Genomic DNA, 22,991 nt, shown 5'->3' on the forward strand with positions numbered 1-22,991 from the left:
TATTAAGACCAAACCATTGCTCTAAAATCTGAACATGTGCAGGCATACTTAATAACAAATAGGTTATGGACTGAAAACTTCAAAGTATTACTTTAGGTCTACGGAGATAGATGCCCAAGTCTGAAAACACTGTTTAAGTTAATGTTGAGTTTCCAAACACTTAAAGCATTAATAGTAACATTTATTTATCTGAATGTGTTTAATGACACCCTTAAAGTTACTTATTTTTTAGAATATTTTTTCTGTGAGACAAAGTTATCTTTTTCAGCAGATTTGCCTTTTGCTTCTTCTAGAAGCAGAGTTACTTCTGGGCTAACAAATTTCCATTTAATAATGCATGAATTTTCCTTTCATGAAGCTAAATAGTTTTTCCATCACTTGTATTTCAGTATTTCTGAAACCAGGTGTTAATTTTCAGGGGGATAGGAGGTTTCCAAGCAGCTGCCAGGACTAATACAGCAGCCAGCAGTAAACGCTGAATAGGCTTAGGTACAAAATCTATACCATCTGGTTTCAGGACTCCTTGGCCAAAAAATGTGAGACCAGTTCCTTTCATGTCCAGAAATCTTCCTGTTCGTTGGAAATTGTGAAATGGATGTTACCTTTGCATTACCTTTCAATTCTCAACTCAGAGGAAGATTCAAATAATGGTCTTAAGAAAACATTGCATAACTGTAAAACAGGAAACTAAATTATGTGCTCAGGTTTCATAACAAGAAAGATGAACACTATTTGACAAGCTGAGATCAAAGTCCTTGCTCAGCTTCACAGCAGTCCAGTTTTCCAAGCTGCTGTTTCTCAAAGTCAGTGATAGCTACCAGTGCTCAATGCAGAAACAAGGTCCCTCACAGGAATGATCTCTCTAGACCAGTGAGTCAACAAGATACAAAATTAAGCCCTTAAGGTTTAAGACCAGGGAAGTAAGGCATGAGGTCCATTTTGGCTGGCAGTGAGGAAATATTTTTGGTTCCTTAGGTGTCTGTGAATACCAACTATGTTGTATATAAAGAATTGCTGTACTGCAATTGTTGATAAAAGAATGGCTTCAGAGTGGCTTAGTTCAAAGATGTGAGTATGAATGCATAGATATAGCTTGGGCCACTCTGAAGATAACTGAGGAGATCCAAGCAACAGAACTTCCTCTGCAGACGTGTGGAAAAAGAGTGTTTCCTGCAATTTTTTAAGTCCAAATCATTTCATCCTCTCTTTCAGGCAGTCATTTACAGCTATACATAATCCACAAGGTCACTTTGTTATCAAATCCCTGGAGGTACCAGGCTATCATCCAATCCAAAGAGTCATTAATATCTTTTAGCTTTTTATGTCTAGGTTACACATTAAAAAAATTGCATATCGTAAGAAACCATACAACCCTATTTTTCTTTTACTATCACTACTGCTTTCAACACACTGATTAAATCATTGCTTTAAGCAGATAATTAAACCCTTTTGAGAAGGGACTGACATCCAACTGTATTTGGCTAGAACAGAGAATTATGATTCCCCAGTCCATAGGCACTATCACAATGCAGATAAAACTGCAGTGGTAGTGCTGTCGCATTCCTGGTAACCATGAATTTGTCTACACTGCTGTATATAGCAAGACTGTCCTGAGCTCCATAGAGCAAGTTGGAATAGCACTATCATCTGACCTAGTAGTAGGTTTAATGGGAGACAGACTAGCTGGAGGGCATTCTGAATTAACAATTTGACATAGCCAGACTGTTTTATAATGCTGTGTAAGTAATTATTTCAGTAAAGGCAGTGATTTTGCTGTGTTCGTGCTGTACAACAATAGTGCCAGTATAAATCTCAAGATAGCACTCAATGTACTTTAAGAGAGAACTTTAGTTACCTTAAAAAATTTTGGAAGGCTGTGGTCCAAAGTTCCACTTATCTCTGAATGTACGATAAATGGCTGATCCACAGATAGTTTTCTGGTTTGCATCCATGAAGCATCTGTAAGTGATAAGTTAGACAATAGTGCACTGATATTTTTCAAAATGGCAATAAAACACACATCAAAATAATAACCAGTCACTGCCTAACCAACTATTATATCCCAGAGCAGTTTTTCCCCACTGTTGAAGCAGTAGGTTCCACACATAAAAAGTTGGACTAATCCACTGACTGCAAAACCCCTTGGAGAAGAGACATGCCACAAAGTTCAACCCAATTCAACAGGCTTTCCTGTTACTAATTTTAATCTAATTAATAAATAATTTCATTATTCATTGTATTTATTAGAATCTTCCTATTTGACTGTTTCTGATATTATGAAAGGTTCAGGGACTAAATAATACCGAAAAACATGGGTCTTTGTTTCACATTATATGGTCTAGTTCCAAAAATTCATAAATCACTCTTGGTACCAGAGAGAAAATACTTCAATTAAAGGAAGAACATGCTTCAGTCTGTAACCAAGAAGGAGAAGCAGCACAAATTTTCGGTCCCACTCTTTTTCACTGTTAACAGTCAGAGGGAATACACTCTGGAAATCAATTTTCTTTTACTGGAACTTGATGTGGGTAGTTGCTTGATGTGTTCAGCTTCTGTATGGCCCAGGTTCAACAAGACACTTAAAAGCGTGGCTGACTTTATTCATGTGGGTATTTAGGTATGTGCTTAAGTACCTTGTTGAATTGGGGCTTATGTTAGGTCGTAAGTATTTACTAGGTCAAGTATCCAGGCCAAAAGTTTCTCTGTTTTTCCTAGTAGCACTGCAGGTAACTCCAGGCACACAATAGATTTGGAAGCACTTCCAGTGAATTTATCAGGCGATGTTACCCAAGGCAATGGAGAATACATTCTCGTTCTGTTGGAGAAACATACTAATTTCCCTCCTCAGCACAGACTCTGCAGACTGCTGAGAGGATGTACATGGGCCAAACTTTAAACATACAGCATAATAGAGTAACATTTTATTTAAATATTTAGGCTACTGCAGTATCCAGGAATTCAAGCTAGTCTTATGCCCCACTGAATTAGACATCGCGCTCCAAGCACTGCACACCAGGGCGAAGTAGCTGGAGAGCAATGTATTTGCCACAATGAAACACTTACCAAGATAAATCAAAAAGCAGAAAATTTAGGAAGGAAAAATAAAGTGAATGACTGCTTTTTCCTCCTGTAACTCTGGCTATTAGCCCAGACATTAGCCTATCTAACCTACAAGTGAGTAAGTTGTTTAGGAAACACAATGATTCCAAGCATTGAGGGAGTATCACTGAGCAAAATTTTTCTATTTCCTTGGAAGAGAAAATGTGGTTAAGATGGTGCTCTAGTCTGCTCTTCAGCCCTCTGATACTGAATTCTAACTCCATGGCACATTGTAGACACAAAGGTATGTGTTGTTCAAGGCCCTGTGACAGAGGAGACGATGACTCTTGCAGCTGCTGGCTGTTGCAGGCACCATTAGGAAGTCATAGAGTCTGGCTGGGAAAACCGGTGCCTTGCTCAAGCTTTGACAGTGTTTGGAACTCATACTCACTGTAAGTGAACCAGGTTCACTTCATTTCTCTACCATTTTCTCTGTATAAACCACAGTATCCCACTGTGTTTTAACTTTATTGTCCTGGCAAAAGCACTTCCAAAACTTTGAATTAGTGCTGTTTCTGGCTAAAAGACTGTTACAGCTCTACCTAATCAATCTGTGTATGTAGAGGAGCTGTCAGTGTACACATGGCTTTAACAGAGCCTAAACACATGGAAAAGAAAAACCAAGGAGGTATGAAGAGGGAGCTGCAATTCCCAAGGAGAGTAGGACAGAACCTGGGGCAAAATTCCTTGTGAAACCAAGTTTTACAGTTCCATTGCTCGCTTACTGCATAATTATCTTCCTTGACTTGCTTTTCTTCAGCTGTAATCAACAGAAGTGTTTCTCGGTGTCTTGGGTTTGCCTCAACATCAAGACTTCAATCATTTGTTTTTTCCCAAAGCAAACTATTTTATGACTGACTGCTTCTAAATAGTTCACCAGGGCTGAATGGTGGTCTTGTAAGTTGTGGTGTCTTTTTCTGGAACCAACCCCCCCCAATCAAAATAGCCTGATTTTAACTTTGTGAACTGAAATGTCATGTCTTCCAATTTTCATACAGACTGTCTGTAAAATTTGATTCAGAGTGTCAGTTCATATTATAGAGTTTATTTTCATCTTGGTGGTATGAAAAATCTTTGCTGTTTCAAAAAAGCCACAAATATATTGCCATAGATTTTAACAGTAGTTATGTACTGTTAACATTTACAAAAAATTAGTGGAGACTATTTGAGCCATGTTTCATTTTTAGAGTAAATTGGATACAGTGCTAAAAAGGGGGAAATCACCACTAGGTTAGAAAAACTTCTGTCTTACATCTCACTCATCTTCATTGTGTTTTATTTCACTAATGGGATCCATATATATTTTGAACTCTAAGATTAATATAAACTGTGAATGTCTCTTGAGGAGGGGGAACACAGAACAATGAAATGAGAGAACAGAAAAAGAATGAAGTTGAAAATTAGGCCAGAAGATTGAAATCAGGACAGATTTAAATCATTCTTTGCTATTTTGTTCATCTTGGTTGTCTGATAAACTACCAAGCAGGACAAAGTTCAAGAGACTTGATATACTGCATGTTAAGTCTTTGTTGTTATAAGGTGAACTCCTGTTCTTCAGCTTGCTCTCCTCGTCTCCCACGCTTGTTGTTTTAATACAGAGGAAAGTTCAACTCCCCCTGCTTAACTCCAGTACCTCTTAATGAGGGAACTGTAACACTATCCAGTCATCCCACCACACAGCAATCAGAATTTCATTGCTTTGCACAGCTTGACTTATGTCAAAAAGGATGGTTAAAATTCACCCAAGTCCTGGAAACCTCCTGTTGAGTTAAACAGATCACATCTTAGCTACAGGAGGATTTTTTGTTTGTTTGGTTTGGGTTTTAAATGGTCAAAGGGCAAGAAGCATTTTCTGCAAAAGCTGTTTCACATAACTGGTTCTTAGGATGCTGGTATCAGCAAGATGATTTACACATCATATGGTTAAAGAGACAAAAGCAACAGAGTTTAATGTGCCAATGAAAAGAAACATAATTTACAAAAAAGTCTGATTATACAAAATGTATCCTCTAGCCTATTGTAGTTAAGAAAATCTCTTAGAGCATCCTAATAGATTATCTTTGACAGCATGGGCTTTACATTTACAAATGAGCAAAAATCAGAGCAGAAGTCTCAAAGACAGCAAACTTGAATCATGGGAGACAATGTTATTTATGGGCAGAAGCACTTGAACCACCATTCCTGCAGCCTTCAGGACAAGCCTCATTGAAGGCTCACATACACATTATATGGTTATTGCAATTGCTGCAGGAGAAACAACAAAAGTAAGCATGTGCAGACACTTGGCTTGTGCTTACTGTAGCTCAAGTTGTACCTTCCAAGAGTTTTTAGACATACTCTTTTTTTCCTAGTTTGTTGCTTCAGTGAAACTGAAAACTCTATTGAACTGTGATATTACTGTATTGCATTACAGGAAGCCTCCAAGTTTATAGAAATAGGAATGTCTCTGTGATGGGGGATGAAAGATTCATGTTATCCTTGTTTACAAGACAGTTCCAAGGATATCATGAACTACTACCTCTGAAGTAACAGTGCTAGGTATATTTTTCTGTGTAAGTAGAGTCAGTACAAGGAGATGACATTTAACAATGGTAGTTCTACATCCATAAAAGATTAATAATCTAGAGAAAGGATAAATTGCTTATAAGCAACAGTCCTTTCATTTTTAAATGATGACTCAGTTACAGGGAATGACTGAGTAGGCCAGTCTTCTTTATTCTGAAAAATAAACCACCAAAGGAAAATAGAAGGAGTTTACATAATCATAAGAGGCATAGAGGTGAATAGGGATCAGCGGCTCACTATTTCCTCCAGTGAAAAGCCAGCAAAGCATCAAGCAAAGTCTGCATATTCTGATCCAAACAAATGTGACAGCAAGGGTTTTCTTGCAGTATGGGCAGCAGTGGATGTTGTACACAGATGGGTTTGAGGGCACACTACACCAGGTAATGGAAGAAAAATCCTTTGCAGAGTATTAAATGCACAGAAACTATACCTGATTCTGGAAATCTCTCAGCTGGCAATTGTTTAAAACTGGGATTCCTCACAGCACACTCATTTGCTTTCTCTGTTCTTGTTTTTCCATTGTTGTCAATGGATTTCCCCCTAAAAACATACTTCATTCATGTCTAATACCAGCTGCCCAGCCAGGGCTAAGGATGATGAAGTTAAAAAATCAGCAAAAATATAAGAGTCATCAAAGAGGAAGAAAGCGTCAAAACTAGAATGTGTGGGTGGGGCAGAGGCATGCCAATAATATCACCACTCCTTCAAGGCATCCAGCTCAAAACAAAAGAATTGGCATTGCTCAGTGGTGGTCTTCCCAAAAGGAAGGAACAGAGTGAGAGAACACTAGTGATGCCTTGAAGTGGCTACCTGAAAACAGAGGCTAGACAAGATTAAGAGAATAAAAGCATGTATTTATTTGAAGGGCCTTCAAAGGTACACCCTGGGCAGTCAAAAGCCTCCAAGGGGCTCCACCCAAGATGCACACTGGGTCACAGGTTTTTCACACTTTTGTAAGTTTGGTCCATTTGCATGTCGGGGTTAATTCTCCAATTATAATTTCAGGTAGTGATGTAATTACCCCAAGTTTGCTCCTCCTGTCAGAGGCTTTAGTTTACATATTTTGGGGCCTGGGACAACAAGGTGTCCTTGAATCCAGGCCCAGAGAGGGTTTGTTTTGTCTAACCAGCATGAGAGAACAGTAGCTAACAGTCTATATGGTGTTTCAGAGTTACATACTAAGCAGTACAGGATTTGAAAAATATAAAAGTTAAAACCTAAGGCATCACTAGATCCCATCAAGTTTCCTTCCCTAGAAGCTGTGAACAGCCAGCATAGACAGGGCCAGGAGGAGTTTGACAATAAAGTCTTGTGACTTTGTGGGTCCTCAGGTGTGGAGGTTGTAAATGAGAAGCTGAGGGAAGAAGTGCAGACACAGCCTCAAGGACTGAAGGACCCAGGTGAGCTGCAGGGTTGTGCACTGAATGCACATATATGCCAGAGCCCCTCTCTCACTGCAAGTTAGGGACTTTATAAACCAATTTGTGCAACACTAGTCTACATCCCTATGCCAGCTCCACATTCTCCCTGAATACTGCATAGTCTGCACTCATTCTGTGCTTTCGTATTTATCAACAGCTCTTTTAGATGAAAAATGTAAGCACTAACTGGGGCCAGTCCATGTTGGGCAGGCAGCATCATCCATCCCAGTCCTGGTTCTCTTGGCACATTTCTCCCTCCACATCTCACATGAGTGAGGGCTCACACTTTCTGAGGTGAGTAGAGACTCTGGTACTCATTAGCATGTCCAATGGTGTCTGTGAGGAGAGGGAGGAAGAGGTAGTACAGTGCACACCACTGATGTGCAGCACAGATAAAATCTAGCCTTCCAAATGGCTGAGACTTAAGCAGTACAGAAACAGGCCAATCTGCCTCATTTGGTTGGGAGTCACTCTTTGGTGTGAGTATCACCAGGAACATCACTGTAGCCTATAAATAGGAACAAAAATATAGCAGCACAGTTCCAGCACCTCAGAGTTCAAAACTCAGTATTTGTACAAGATTGTATGTGGATGCTTCAGGTGTTCCGAACTCTTGGGGGCCCCTGGTTACTGTCACTGAATTTCACTGCTCCCAGCACAGCCTGGAGGGATTCCCCTGGGGCCAACCACAACACAACTTCACTGTTCCCACAGAGAGGCAGCCATTCCGAGAGACTGGCCCCAGGTGATCTCGGAGAACATCCCAACAGGTGGCATCCCACAGCCTTGGTCTCACCACCTGGTTTGCCCAGACAGGCCTCCTGCGAGGCAGCTGTGTCAGGGAGCATGCCATGAGCATGGTTTCATGTCAAAGGTTGTGTAGACATAGGCAAAGTGATTTACAAAGCCAAGTGAAGTGAGAGCTAAGTCTATTCAAATATCAGATGCCATAATTCATCCTGATTAGCCTGGGATGATTCAACAGCTGTAACCATTTAGGCTACAATTCAGAAAGGCAAATACTTTAATCTAATGCTAGCAGGGGATTGCCAAGGAAAGGGAGGAACTGAAAAGAAAATACATCAATATTTCAAACTTCATCCTGGAAACAAAATTCCAAAACTTCATTAAAATTCTTATGCTGAATGTATAAAATATAACTCATTTGTACCAAAAAAAATTGTTCCAATTTGTTTAGAAGGATCAAGAGCAGCCGGGTTGAATGCAATGTAGACAAAACTTAGATCCAAGAAAAGTGATGAAGAATGCTATTATTCAGCAGTTCCTTATTGTGAAGGCATCTAAAATTTTGCGGGCACCTCTGTTATGCCTTTTCATTGTCTAAAAGCTCCCTAAGTGCCTGCACAGCCACAGCGGGTCCTCTGCTGTGAGGCGTGTTCTCACTTATGCTCTACTATGATGCAGAAATAAGGATGTCTCTCTACAGCTCCAGTCCATTACAGCCTGCTTCCAGCACATGTAAGTGTGCTGAGGTCAGCACATAGCACAGCATGGCCAGCTACTCACAAAAACATGGCCATGCCGGCAGCAGCTTTTCCTCTAGATACTCTGGCAAAGGACATAAAAGAGCACAAGATTAATGTAGCCTGTAGGAGTCTGACCATGCAGGTGAGGTAGAAGACCATCTAACTATCAATGTAATGCAGCTGAGTCATTGAAATGATATTAGGGTTGACTTAAGCCTTAAATATGTAGTGCTCTTATGGGCTAGTTACTAATCACTATTAAAAAAAAGAAAAAAAAAGGGGTCAGGTAGTGTCCTTCCTTCAATTGACAAGGTTAGTTACTAGTCTTCAATAAAGACCAAAAGGAGACACTTATGTAGCTCTGAGCTCCAGCTGGGATGGAGACTTCCCAGAGCAGCCAAGTCAGTAACTGCAGCACCACTGAGTGAGAATGTGCCGATACAATCACTGATACGAATGCAAAGAAGCTGTTAGGTCCTCTTTCAGCCAATTTGTTCTCATAAATTGTTTACTATTGTTAAAGTAAACAGGGTTTAAGACGAGCTTTCTGTCAAGGCAAAGTGGCTAGTTTTGGGAGGCAACTGGGATTTTTTTAAGGTAATTTGATATAAGCTACTTCTGCTGAAATATCTGGTTTTTAGTGGCAGAGAGAAAGTCAACCACCTATTTGCAGTCAAAAAGAGTGGTTGGGCTCAGCCTCCTAGGTGTTCACACTTGGCATTAATTGCTCTGTGCAAGTACAATGGCCATGTTCACACTACTTCCTAGCTACCCTGCACGATTGTTTAATTTTTTTTTTAATGAGGTACCTCCCAATAGGTAGTGCGATATCAATGTACTGACATCAGTATAAATGTAGAGGTCTGTGTTTTGTGCTACACATGCAGTATAACTATATAGCTGCAGGCTTGGAAGGTCTTCCTACCAGGAAACATTTCCCAAGTCTGCAGCTTCAGAAACTCAGCAGTTGCATAGTGCAATGTTAAAGCAGTACATTTTAAAGGGAACTGGGCACCGTACAATCGAAATAATCTAGGGAAAAAAAAAGAATTACTGAAGACTAGGAAAAACTGAATAGGTTATTTCTTTTATGTTTAGGAAACTACAGGAAAATTTAGCAGAAGCAACTTGTGGTACACCTGTGACAGTACCGATACACCTGGGAGAAGAATCGGGTAAGAGTTCCAGAATAGCAACAATGTAGATTACATTTTATATCCTCTTATGAGAAATGGCTTCCTTCATAAATTGTGTTCTTAAAAATTGAGCATAATCTGATACATGTAGGGAGAGAAAATCAGATGTGACACCAACAGAACCTGATTTTTAAGCAGACTGTTTCAATATTGGTAGGGAAATTTAAATAAAGGCGTATTTTAATTTATTGAGATTATTACAGAACTAATCCTAACCACTCAGTGTCAAAATACAGGTGATCCAAATTATCAGATTGTACTTTGAGGGTATGTTCAAGAAAAGTCATTCAAGTAGTGCAAACCCAGCTTAGTGATGTACAGCACCACACAAACTCAGAGACTGTGCTGACTCAAACAGAGCAAGGTTTGATGTCTCTGCACAAGTTTCATGGTTAATGCACAACCTGAAAATTTGCTTTGGATGATGAAAAACTGACTGTATGTATGATATGCTGGGGGGGAAAAAAAATGAGGTTCCAGACTCTGACCAATCTAGCAACAATAGATAAACTTCAGGGGTTCGGAGGACAGCTGAGGTTTGAAGTAACTTTTTACAATCATCTAATATACTCCCCCTGGTCAGAGAAGAGTCAGCTAGAGCAGGTTGTCCAGAACCTTCCCTGGTCATATTTTTAAATGTTCAAGGATGGAATTTTTCACAGCCACTCTGGGCAACCTGTGGCCAGATGGTAAGGATGTTTGATCATCCTTACCATAAAAAAGGTTTTTCTGTGTCTAAATTAAGTTTCCTGTACTTCAGTTTGCACCTATTGCCTCTTGTCCTTTTGCTGGGCACCAGTGGGAAGCATCTGGCTCTCAACACACTACCTTGTTCCCCTATTCTACCCTCCTAGTCAAAATGTTTTTCCTAATCTCCTCCCAAGCCCCATTTTGTGCCCACTGATCCTTCTTATATACTTTACCACAAAAGACAGATATTTGGCTCTGACATCTTTGTTTTTCTGTTGTTAGTAATCACCCTTTTTCTTTGTCAGGAAGAAACAGGCCCAGTGCCCTCAACCTCTCCTCAGAGGGAGATGTGTTCTGGGTTCCTAACTTGTTTGGTAGCCCCTCTAGTCTCTCTCCAGTTTCTCCTCCTTGAACTGCGGCTAAAATGAGATGCTGTATCTCAGGTATGGCCTCCCAAGCACCAAGTAAAGTTTAATTCTAACTTTCCTTAATTAACTAGCAATGCTGCTCTTAGTGTAGTCCAATATGCAGCCTGCCTCATTCACTCATTGGTTCTTCAGTCAAATCCTGTCCTTGCTCTAAAACATAAATACCTAACCATTGTTTGAAATCAACCAGTAGGTGTAATGACATAGAGAACCTAGGCTTCTCTTCAAAGATAGACCCCAGAGTTCACTGTTTCATGTTTCAGTGGCAAACTGATTTCCCTCAATATATGAACTTCACAGAAAATAATAAACTAATTTATTCCAACTGAGCATTTCTGAGCCAGTCTGATAATTGGCATGCCTTTAGAGTTTACAGACTTATGATGCTGGTCTATGTGATGGGTCAGAGCAGACTTTTGCTGTAAGAATGGAGCCCATCTGAATATCAAAGATAAATCATCCTTAGTCAAGGAGCTCAGACAGTAGCATGAATTCCAGAATTGGTGTGTGGTATATGCAAGATCTGTTTATCTCCAGAAAAGTATTTCAAAGCCAGAGCATGAGTTTAAGAAGTATTGACATGCACCTCCACCCATCCCTTCAAAAACTCTCACTCAAAACCCAAACCTTCCACCCTGGCCTAGATGAGAAACCTTGGCTGAAGGCCCAGCAGTTCTTGCAGTCAGCCTAAACCGGGCTTGGGTGGACCCTGAAATGAGATACAGTCTCTCTCTTTTCATTATGATGGCAATGGTTTAAAGATAAGCAGCGAAAGAGAAGAAAAATTAGGATAATTTTATTCAAGCTGACTGTTAGGAACTTCAAGAAAGGGCTGGAGAATGAAAAAATAATAATTATCTTTTTAGAATAATGAAGAAGGAGTAAATTGAGAAAATGACTTGCATCCTCTGCAAAGCATTTAGCAGCTTCCGCTCTTAGTAGCTTTAGTGGGAAAGGCTGTATTTTGCCATCTGCTCCCTGTGTCTTTAGCAAAACCATGTGCCATCTGAAACACTGATCTCATGCTAAATGGTCACATGCCAACTATTGTGATGATGTCTGATCTGGCTGCCCAAGTGGAATTGCACAACAAGCAAGAATGGAAATAAGTAGGTGTTTAAAAGTACTTGCGTTCTTAAGGACATGGTTGTGCAAGTCCTTGACTCCTTGAGCTATGACACTGTTTCATAAAACAGCAGTACCCAGTGACACCCATCCCCTTGACTGCGAGCATGGCCATAGAATCATCAGCTTCAGGAGCATTTTCAGTACTAGAGTGTAAGATGGAGATGCTCATCTTTTGTCTCCCAAGGAAGAAAGAGTGGTCACAATGAAGCAGCATAGACAAAACCTGGAGCTTGTGTCTATCATGAGATTACAACCAGGAATTGTACCATGGAGTTGGACAAATCAACAGCCAAGAGCAACTCCAGCACAGATCATACCCCCACCCACAGGGCACAGTAACACATGGTCTGTAGCAGGGGCCATTCACAGCCCCTAACATAAGGGGTAAACCGGGCCCGGGGTCTACCCAGGGACTCCAGTCAGGAGCAAAAGGAGAAGGACCTGCAGGCAGAGCTGGAGACAAGCTGCAACATACAACTGAGGGATCCACCAAGGACTCCAGATAGCTATGGAGTAGAACCAAGGCCCTTTGTGGAGGCAGGGCTAGAGATAGTCACACCTAGCTCAGGACAGGCCAGAGTGCCCATTCATGACTGTACAGAGAGCCCCTGGGCAGAGGAAGTGTGGGTGAACATCTTGAGTGAGGCCAGCTGGGGCCACTAAAGCCTGTTGGTGACCTCATATGGCCCTGATTCCAGGAGGAGGCATTTCACTGTGTTGTGGAAAGACGCCATCTCGAAGAGCAGGAGCAAGCTGGAAGGACAACAGCCCAAGCAGAAAGCACAAGCTATCAGCCTGGCTCTCCTCATTCATGGGAACTAAGCACATGGGCCCAGAGAGGCCAGATCTTGTTTTCAAGGAATCATTAAAAGTTGTCCTGAGACCAGCTGATACCAGTAAGGCCTCACGATCCCTGTTGTCGACAGCTCATTCGCATAATTCATGGCTGCCTCCAATTATCTGTGGGAGCTTTGCAGGCCGGACTCTTCACTTGTGAAGGAGGTTCCACATGGGCAGGCACTTAATGAACAGATTGGATTATAAACACTAGCTAATCTTTCCCACATGTACACCTGAAGAGTATCACAAGTGACAGCTGTTTAAATTTCCAAGGAAACTAATGATTCCTAAAGAGGCAAGACTTATCGAGGCTTTGACTGGGCCTGATAACGGACAACCACCAAAGGGCAAATTGTTTATAATAGTCTATAAGTGCCTCATTCTATGGGTTCATCTTGGAAAGTTTTATTGACATGGTCCCTTTTATTAATGTTTGTCCTGGCAAAGACTAGAACAGCTTGGTTCAATCTACTGATGATATTAGGCTACTAAGGCCTCTAATGAGCACCTCATATCTTCAGGTCACAGTCAGTTTAAAATGGTTGGTACTGGGGCCAGGACACCATGGGCTCAGCTGAACCCTATGAGGCGCCTGCATTGTGGCTGCCCCAAGCAGCGCTCACGTCCTTGCAGGGCTCATCTGCAAGACTGCTGAAACATTAACTCATGTGTGGTGACTCATTTGCTGCATTCACAGTTTTGAGATTTGTGGGCTCCTGAGGGCTGGTGGGAAGAGGGTGATCCAGGTTTACTGTGAAACTATAACCAACCTTTCCTAACAGACCACACATGGAAAAAGAAAGCCCTTTCTTCTGTCCCCTTTTGCGGGAAGCCTGTTCCTTTACTTTAGGGCACAAACCCTCCATCAGTCACCCTGGCGTTCCTCCTTCCCAATGAAGCATGTCACAGGACAGACACATTCACATTTCCAAGGGGACTTTTCAGAGCCTGGTTCTATTTCAAAGAAGGCATCATGAAAAAAGAGCATTCATGTCAGCCTGTGAAAGTGGCAATATGGAAAGATCCTTATTAAACTCAGGGATGAAATAAAGTGAATTAGATACAGCAAATCATTTTCCTCATGCTCCGAGTAATGCAATTCCCACACAGAACTGGGTAGCTATGGGATCATTTAGAAGTTCGAACTTCTCTTCTTGGTCAAGGAGTGTTTCAAAAAGGAGTGTGGAATTAATTTAAATTCAAGACTACAGACAAAACAAATGGGCCACAAATTGTATATAAATCTCTTCTTGCTTAAGAATAACTCTGTGATCCATCACTGAGTTCACTTGCTGAAGTGTTTGGCCACAGCAAGGAACCTGTTCCTCCTGCCACACTGGTGTAAACCAGAATTGATTCATTTGAAACAAATGGATGAAGGTGATGGTTAAAGTCAGACTAAAGCAAGTCAAACTAGGAGGAGTCTGACTGCTGTTTTATCGAAACCCATGGTAATATTACTGTCTGGCCCACTGCACTCAATTAAGCCTATTTTTATGTATGTCATATATTCTGCAAAGCAGTTCTTTCCCAGTTTATATTCATATAATTACACTTACTCTGCCTGCTGAAGAACTCACCCAGTATTTTCAACTTTAATTTCTGACATTCATCATCAAAACTAGTTGAGGCCTTCACTTAAAGAATATTGAAGTCTTATGTGATTGGAAAAATAATTTCTGTAAAGGTTATTTCTTGTGCTTTCTCCAACTAGCACAGCATTTTTCCTGGCAATAAATAAGAAAGACAACTAAATCACTGAACTTACGATTGGATTAATAAATAATGGATATTTTAAAATACAATGTTCAGGCAAAAGATGATCTGTATTCTCACAGTGCACGTGCATACACACACACATACATCATTTCCTCCGTTTTGTTTTAGGAACTTGCATGATTGGGATTTTTCTCGAGATGTTGAATATCTGTCACAGAGAATGTTCTATTATAATCATAACATTGTGATTCTATATTAGGAAAGGAACTCAATTTGTGGGACATTTGGAGTCGTTAGTTACATTTCAAGCCTGTTTGCTTTCATGAGGTGAAGAAACCAAGGACAGGCAGTCTAAGGAGGAGATGTTGCTAACAGGTAGTAGAACTGCTCTGGTCAGATTGATTGTTTACTAACTTGATGCTGTATTTCTAACATAATAAAATTTCTGAAGAGCATATGCAAAGATACGGCTGTACATGTGTTCCTCAGTGGCTAATACAGCACTTTTTAATCAATTTTTAATGCCTCTTCCCTTAAATAACAAAGCAACCATAAGGAACACTACAGAATGAATGCATGTATGACATCAGTTGGTTTAAGGCAGACAGGGGAAAGGCTGAAAGCATGTAGAACAAATCAGACTTTTTCCTGAGCTGCACCTTGCTTTTTCTTTCCGTGATTCTTACATCTAATATTCCATGTTTGTTTTGAATGAAGACTCTGACCCTCACCTTGACCCAGGGAGGCTGTATCCCCAGAGGTTGGAAAGAACAGATTGGCCCACCTGAATATCAGAGATCCACTGACATGGCATGCAGGAGAGGAAGAAGTGAGGAAAGGGAGGATTACTTCCCTTCTCAAAATGGCTGTGCAACCTTGCCACTGTCATCAGTGGTATCACAGTCCTGGTTTAATGCATCTAGGTTTATAATACACCTACACACCACTCCAGGAATTTCTTTCCTTTCAAGGATCACTGTTCAGATGCCTACACCCAATTCTCAAGGTCAGGTAGCTCTATCTGGCAAAAAACTTTCTGTGGTAGACAGTCCAACAAAAAGAGCAGTGACTGCATCTCATGGATCCCACTGGGGCCATAGATCTGGGGGAAAAAAGAATCAACAAAACCCCCTTCTTACAGGGCTAGAATTTTGCTCAAATGGGCTGAGAGAACATTTAAAAGTTTGTGTGCAACAGTGCCATCTGATGGGCTTACTCTAAAGGGTAAACAAGGTGACAAGGCCTGGCAAGCTACCCTCAGTCCTAAGAAAAATTAAGTGACCTTTCCAAGGAATTATTTTGTAGCCTTTTCCCATGAGCCTATCTCAAACGACTCTTTAAAATAAGGTTATGGGTTTTTTTGATAAAAGTTATAGGGTTAAGATAATTTTCATGGTGAGATATTTGATTTAGTACCGTGGAACATTTTGTTTGAGCCACTGCAGCATAGGAAACATACAGGTCAAGTTAAATGCACTAATTACTTGGTAAAAGACTTCAAATGAAATCTCAAACCTGGACACAATAAAAGGGAGTTGAGGGTTCAGATGTCTCAGAAAAGCTGGTGTATTACAGGGCAAGACTACACAGCTACATAGAATAACAGAAAAGAAAAAAGGAAACATTCTGTAAGTTATCAGCATTTATATGTCCATACCCCTTTCACAATGTAGATGTCTGTGGGCTTCATCTTTTCACAGTACACTGCCCTGAAGTAGTTGTTAGAAATTTGTAGGACAAATAGGTTTAGCTAACAAAGTTAACACACAGGTTTAGGGTTTTTTTAATCAAATTCATTCTTCTCCAAGACTCCAGTCAGGTGATTTTGTTTTGGAGAATGAGGCATGTTTATTACGTGCCTAATAAATGTAGAAATGACGCTTCTGAATTTCAGACGTAAGTTCTAAGTGCTTGATGTGACTACTAGACTGCCTTCTCCTAAGCCTCTTCTTCCTAGAGTGGATGAAATTTTCATTATGGTTATTAATTTTGAAAAGATTGTCCTTCTAAGATCAACTCTAAATATAAAATTGACCTTTTAACTTATTTGCATCTTCATTACTGTGTTACAGCATAGGTAAAACAAATTGATTTCCCCAGGACTGAATTCCTATGAACATGCAGAAGTGCACAGCAAAATTTATTTCACTTGCTGCAGTGCAATAGCAAGAGCTGTCCCTGGCCACAGAAATCAGTTCATGGCCCTGTAATGTAAACAATTTTTATCAATGAGCCAGGAGAAAACCTTAAATCATTATTTATACAATCTCTAAATAACACAAATAGTGGTAATATACATAAATACTGGAAATATAAATATTGGAAAGAAAGGACTTTTGATACAGACCTAGACCATCTTGGTAAGTAGGGTTCAAATCCATGTTATTTTGTTAAGCATAGGTAAATTAAAATCTTGGGTAAAACATAGTATATCTTTTCAGGACTCACTTTATCTTCAACAAGGAGACTACTAGAAATGTTTAGAGATTATGATAGATAACTGGTTGGATACTAGCTGGCTTCTTTTGTGTTTGTTTTCAACTTCCTTCCTAACACTTTAACTGTTACAAGCAAAAATCATGACTTTTTTATTCCACAAATTGATTAGTCTCAGAAAGCAAAAGTAATGCTGGACCATTGTCATGCAAAAATATTTTTTTCCAGAGATGAAATATAATATGAAAAGTTTTTCTTTAGCTTGTGATTTTCTTTGCAGTTCTCTCTTCTGTCTAGGGAATGTTCATGAAGGAATGCTCTGTTCCAACATCTGTCTCAGAGAGGGATTAGATGGATAAGATATGAAAGGCCAGGGTAGAAAAAATGTTTGTGTTGAACCAGGAAGGGATTGTTTCATTTATGGCTGTTTGAAGTGAGAGAAGGAAATGGAGAATGATGGCAGGGGCAGAGGGAGTGAGATTGGTGAGATGTAGGCATCTCACACATGTCATTTCTGGTTTTGGAAAACTGAAATTAAATATGCAAACACTATGGCTGAGACATCTTCGTGGATCTACCCACATCAGTCCTTGATATTACCAGAACAGCCAGTTCTATGCCAAAAGCTGTTAATAACTTTATATCATAGGAAAGCTCACTTCACAGTGGTGCCTGGACATAGTACTGACAGAATATTTAGATTCTACAATTTACACATTGGTCCTTATTAAATTCAGGAGCTATTTTTCAGTAAAGCCATAATTGAAAAACTCAGGTAGCCAGGGTTTGGGTGTTTTTATGTCTGTGTCTCTGTGTGTGTGTGTCTGTATGTCTGTGTCTGTGTGTGTGTGTGTGTGTGTGTATTATTTGTGCAATGTAGTTGTGCAACTGAAAAGGACTAAATCCAAATGTCCGTAGTGGGCATAGAAAAAAATATGTCTAAGAAACACCAACACTTGCTGTGAGCAGAGCCACAATGCTGGAGCAGGGCACAGAGGTGTGAGGTGTGGTGCTGTTTTTAGCTGCATGGTCTGAGGAAGCGTAGGAAGCACATAGGCAGCCCCATATCTGTGCTTTTATCTGCTCTTGTAATTGATCCCTAAGTCCCATGGGAGCAACTCATTCTATAATGAGTGATTGATATTTAAATTGGTGTTTACCATTTAATCTACTGGCTAGTATCTCCTTTGTCAGTAAGTCTATATCTGGTTATAGGCTGCAAAGCAAGATGGAAATGTGAACTCCAGTCAGTAACATTGTCAGAGTTGCTCTTAACCTGCTAAATCAATAAAATCAGAGGCAAGGGCTCATAAATCTCTGTCTGTGTATATAGCTGCTGTGATCCAGCTCCTGTGAGCCTGCATGTGGCCTCCAAATAGAGTTCCTGGCAGTTCATCTTTTTGGTCTAGAAGTACATCCGTGATAAAGCAGATTTAATGGGGAAGATCTTGCAGTGGAACAACATAGACTGTATGTTTTCTTTCTTCCCTCTCACCAAAAAGCTAATATTCAGTTTCTCTCCTGTCCAAGTCAGATTAGCTTCCCATAACAGCACTCACCCATTGACAGTCTCCAGTATTTTCCCTGATGACAAATTGAGCTCCATGAACTAGAACACTTACTTTTGCAACTGGCTGCAATGGATGCTGGAAGAGCCTTGAGCATTTGCATTTGGAAAGGGGCAAAGCTGTGTATTTATATTCGAGCTTTCTGCCTGTGTGTCTGAGTGTATATGTGATCTTATGCCAAACTAGAAAGTTCATATATGAATTGCAAAACTAATGTAATGTGCAGTGCATATGGAAAGGAACATTTTCATTTATGGAGCATGACACACAGTGATATCTGTAATCCCTTGGTTTTGTTAGCCAAGAGGAGAACAAATAATACTATTTTTTGTGAATAATATATTTGTGAAGAATCAATATTTTTAGCAGTTTCTCAGTAGAGTTATTATACCTTGTAAGTTATAACACTTTTTTTAAAAAATCTACCAAGTTACATTTGAAGAGAAGGCGTTAGCATATTCTCTTTTTTTGTCGTGTTCTTTTTTTTTAGCTTTTCTTGTCATAAATGCAATGTTTTGCTGCATACTTAGCATAAGTTCTAAAGTTTCATGGGAGCTTTCAAAACATGAAGAATTCTTATTAAATAGAGGAAGGAATGAAATAAAAACTTAACAAGGTTTCAAATGCATCAGAATCAAGAAGCGTGGCAAAGAGTCTGTAGAGTCAACAGATTCAGCTGTAAAAGAAGTTTTCCAGAAAGATAAGATCATTAAAGAAAAACTAAATTAAATCTTTACTTAGTAAGGGAGGTTTCCACCACAGCTTTTCTTTATGAAGGGCTGAGTCTGATGGGTTGTTTTAAATTGCAGTGTCAGAAGAGATTTTTGAATAAAATTTATAAAATGAGAAGTAGGAAATCAGAAGGACCAGATGGTGTTCGCATGGGTTTTCTGAAAGAACACACATGCCAATGTGAAAATGTTATGTGTAATCTGTCACTTAAAATCATTCTCATTCCTAAAGAAGGAGAAAGCAACAAATGTGATACCATTTTTAAGCTATCAGGAATGATTTGGGGAAATATAGATCAATAAGTCTCACTTCTATATAGAGGAAACTATGGAAATTTTAATAAAATCTGGACTTAGTAGCCACGTGGAAAGATTTGATTTAGTAAGAAAGACTCAGAACTGCTTTTCTTGGTGAAAGTCAGGCTCAAATATTAAATATTTCTTTAAAAAAGTGAGTATGCAAAGAGCTTTCCAGCAGTGTCTGCTCTGTGTTCCAGGCACAAGGAAAAGAGGGGAAGATAAAAGCTTCATCAAGCCACTGTATGAATCTGTGTTGAGTGCTGCATGCAGATAGGTCTAACCCTTGAATATCAAAGTCTACAGGAGTCTTAAAAAAAATACAGAGACAGCAACCCTGTTGGCACCACAAAACTATGAAGAAAGGCCAGCCGTCTTCTGAGACTGCAACATCACTGGCAGTCAAGCAGATTAATTTTATTGGAAAAAGCAATTTCAGACTAATGATGACAGAAAAAGAGGAATCTTTAAAGTCTTATAAAAATGTCATGGAACACACATGCAAACTTTAGAGACAAATAAATTGCCATCTGTTTCAGTCTTTTATTGTGTTTTCACTTAAAACAGAGTCATCAGAACAAAAAAATGTCCCCCGGTTCTCTTAAGCTGTGAACAGGGAATAATTTTCCTTAGCATAGTAAAAGGGCTACTGTTAAATGGAGCTTGAAGGTAGTTACTGTACACCTTTCGTGGAAAGAAAGGGCAACAACTCTCCTCCAAACCAAGAGAAAACAAAAGTCTGGAGTAAGGCTCTGACATTTGTAGGAGTTAAAGCTCCAGTGAGAATGGGTGGTTTAACCAGAACTTTCATTCTACACCACTTTTAGCACTAGTTTCTCACATTTCCTGCCCCATCCTTCAGGATTATCTTCTGCAAAATTTGGTTCTTGCAGGCACAAGGAACCGCATGTGAGGATTTGAGGTACATGCTAAGCCAGGGAACAAGGAATGGGAGTGGGTGGATCCTTGTTAGCACAAAGGAATTGATCCCATGTGTGAAAGAAAAATACTCATCTGCAGTGTAGGCAGTATCTGAACAAACCCAAAATTCCTAGGCCTTTTCCCCAGTATTGAAAGACCATGACACTCACAGACATAGTTTCTAAAATGCTAAAAACCTGTGATCGATTTTCATGGAGCTCACAATTATCCATAGCTGCCAGAGGAATGGAATAATAGCACCCAAATTACTAAAAGGAATTAGATTTGCATTAATACTAGGTGTGATTGCTCTTTCTTTCCTTCTGTCTTTATTTATATTTATGTACATAGGTGAGGATCTATCAGTATTGCCTAGGGGGATGTGGGTTTTTTAAATGTATTATAACAAATATTTACAAGTAATACTGCAATGAGCAGTTTTAGAACCGCAGCTTGTCCTCATCTTCCAGCATTTTATCTGACCTTTTTTGGAAATGGGTCTTTTCATCTATCCTAAGGCTAGTGACTAAGACAATTATTATTTAGAGCAAACCTTCTTATGGCCAGCATCTCAAAACTATACACATCTATGTTTAAGAAGATATAGGCATATAGGCACTCATATACCAGCACTCACAATACCACAGACCACATTACAAGAAATTATTTCTCCTTTCCCCATTCTTGTGCACCAGAAAACACCTCTTTATATATGCTCCATTCCCCCTGACATCTACAGCAATTATGTTCACAAGAGGTGGATGTCCTGATAATATTTCAAAACATTTCACTTCACAGAAGGAGTTATTGCTGAGTGTTTTCTTAGCAAAAAGCAAAGCAAGTAGCCTCTCATCTTGATTAAAACCCTCTGACTTTTGGAATCTCCTGCTAAATTATAGTTGCCATACAGGAAGGGTGTAGGAGGCAGGAAAAGAATTGAAAAACTCCAGTCTTCTGTCAATTATCAAGTGTTTTAAATTTAGAGATTTTCCCATCAACTAGAAACTAAATCCATTTGGTTTTTGCCAGAGAAAATGGGTGAAGATGCCATTTCTAAAGTGTGTAAAGACTTTGTGGTTCATTTCACAATAATATTTGTTGAACTTCTGTGGCACGCTTTCAGAGGAAGCAAGACAGGGCTATGTTAGTCATGATTCACTAAATAGTACATCCTAATCCTTCCTAGTTTTTGTTTATTCATGCCTTGCTGTGGGATTTAGCTGTTAGCTCATGGAAAGAAAAGAAAAATCCCAGCAGATAGAGGAATGCAGCCTTCCAGTCCGCTGCTTGGAGGCAGGTTTGGATATTTCTGTTAGGAAGACTTGCTTCAATTCTGACAGAAACCCAAGTGCACAGGAAATGGGGAAAAGGAGCAGAAATAGGCTGTCTGTTTCTCTGGTGATGGCATGTGAGTCTAGGGAAACCAAGCTCCACACCCAAGATGACCTGGAAATCAGAAGTACAGCGTGGTGGGGCAATGAGCTGCACCTTTCTCCTGAGAACTCTTCACACCTCTGCCCACTGCTGCTGCCAAACAAAGCTGCAGCCAGGCAGAGGCCAGCTAGCTCCGGGTACCTCAGGGCACCTCCACGCAATGTCACCATGAGGAGAGAGTGCAGACTGTGCTAGGTGTCCCCATGAGCTCTACCTCCTGCATCACGTTATTTCAAAGGTTGCTTTCATTCTCCATCTCTCCAGGATGAGCTGACTGATACAGAAGCTCCTCTTATTTTTTCTCATCTGCTCTGAAAGAGGATCCGTTCATCTTGAGAGGCCCTTTTGTCAGAGGAGGGTGTCTCCTCTTTTTTTTATTTCCTCTTGACTCTCACTGGCCATAGCCTTAGTGGAACTGGAGGAGGAAGCTGAGTCACTGCCATGGGCAGTGAAGCCCTGTCCCACTGGTGGGGAGCAGGCATTGAGGGGTGGCAAACAAGGGAGTGAGTGTATTGAAATCCTGCCTCTGCTTTTCCGGTCCAGGTGATCCTGCCAGTGACAGATCTAGTCTGAATTTCAGCTACCACTGAGGAGGGCAAGGGTGGAGGGAGTAGAAAACCAAAGCCTGTGGTGCATAATGAAGTCCTTATGTGCTGAAAATTCATATTCGATAGGCTGTAGATGGAGATGTTGACAGCCACAATCTGTGCTTTGCAGGAAAAGGTTTTGAAGAGAAAATACCCTGCCTTTGCAAAGGCTGGCAGAGAGCCGGCATGGGCCTGCAGAGCATTGAGTGTGTTCATTGATGGCTCCCATTAGACAAATAAGGAAGAAATAATTTGATTTTTTTTTGCTCAATTTCTCAGTTGCTGAGTGTGTGGAACAAGAGCCACAGCATCCAAGAATTCTTTATTTCTCTTCCTCAGCCTGTCATGGACTTGGTGTGGGAAGTTGTGCAAATCTGCTGTGTTCTGGGCACCTTGGTTTCTTCATATCAAGTTTTCTTCATCTCAATTCTTTGCAGCTCTTGT

At 40.2% G+C, this 22,991-nt stretch overlaps 1 long non-coding RNA gene across 2 annotated transcripts in view; it reads left to right on the forward strand.

The window, feature by feature from the left end:
- LOC120411784 overlaps positions 1 to 22,991 on the forward strand; it is a 97,847-nt gene that overhangs the window by 14,364 nt on the left and 60,492 nt on the right. For both annotated transcript variants that reach the window (XR_005604302.1, XR_005604303.1), the window contains exon 2: positions 9,671 to 9,747. This is a non-coding gene — a long non-coding RNA (uncharacterized LOC120411784). The remainder of the gene's footprint in view (positions 1 to 9,670; positions 9,748 to 22,991) is intronic.

This window comes from Corvus cornix, chromosome 3, assembly GCF_000738735.6.
Source record: "Corvus cornix cornix isolate S_Up_H32 chromosome 3, ASM73873v5, whole genome shotgun sequence".
NCBI classification, from domain to species: Eukaryota; Metazoa; Chordata; class Aves; order Passeriformes; family Corvidae; genus Corvus; species Corvus cornix.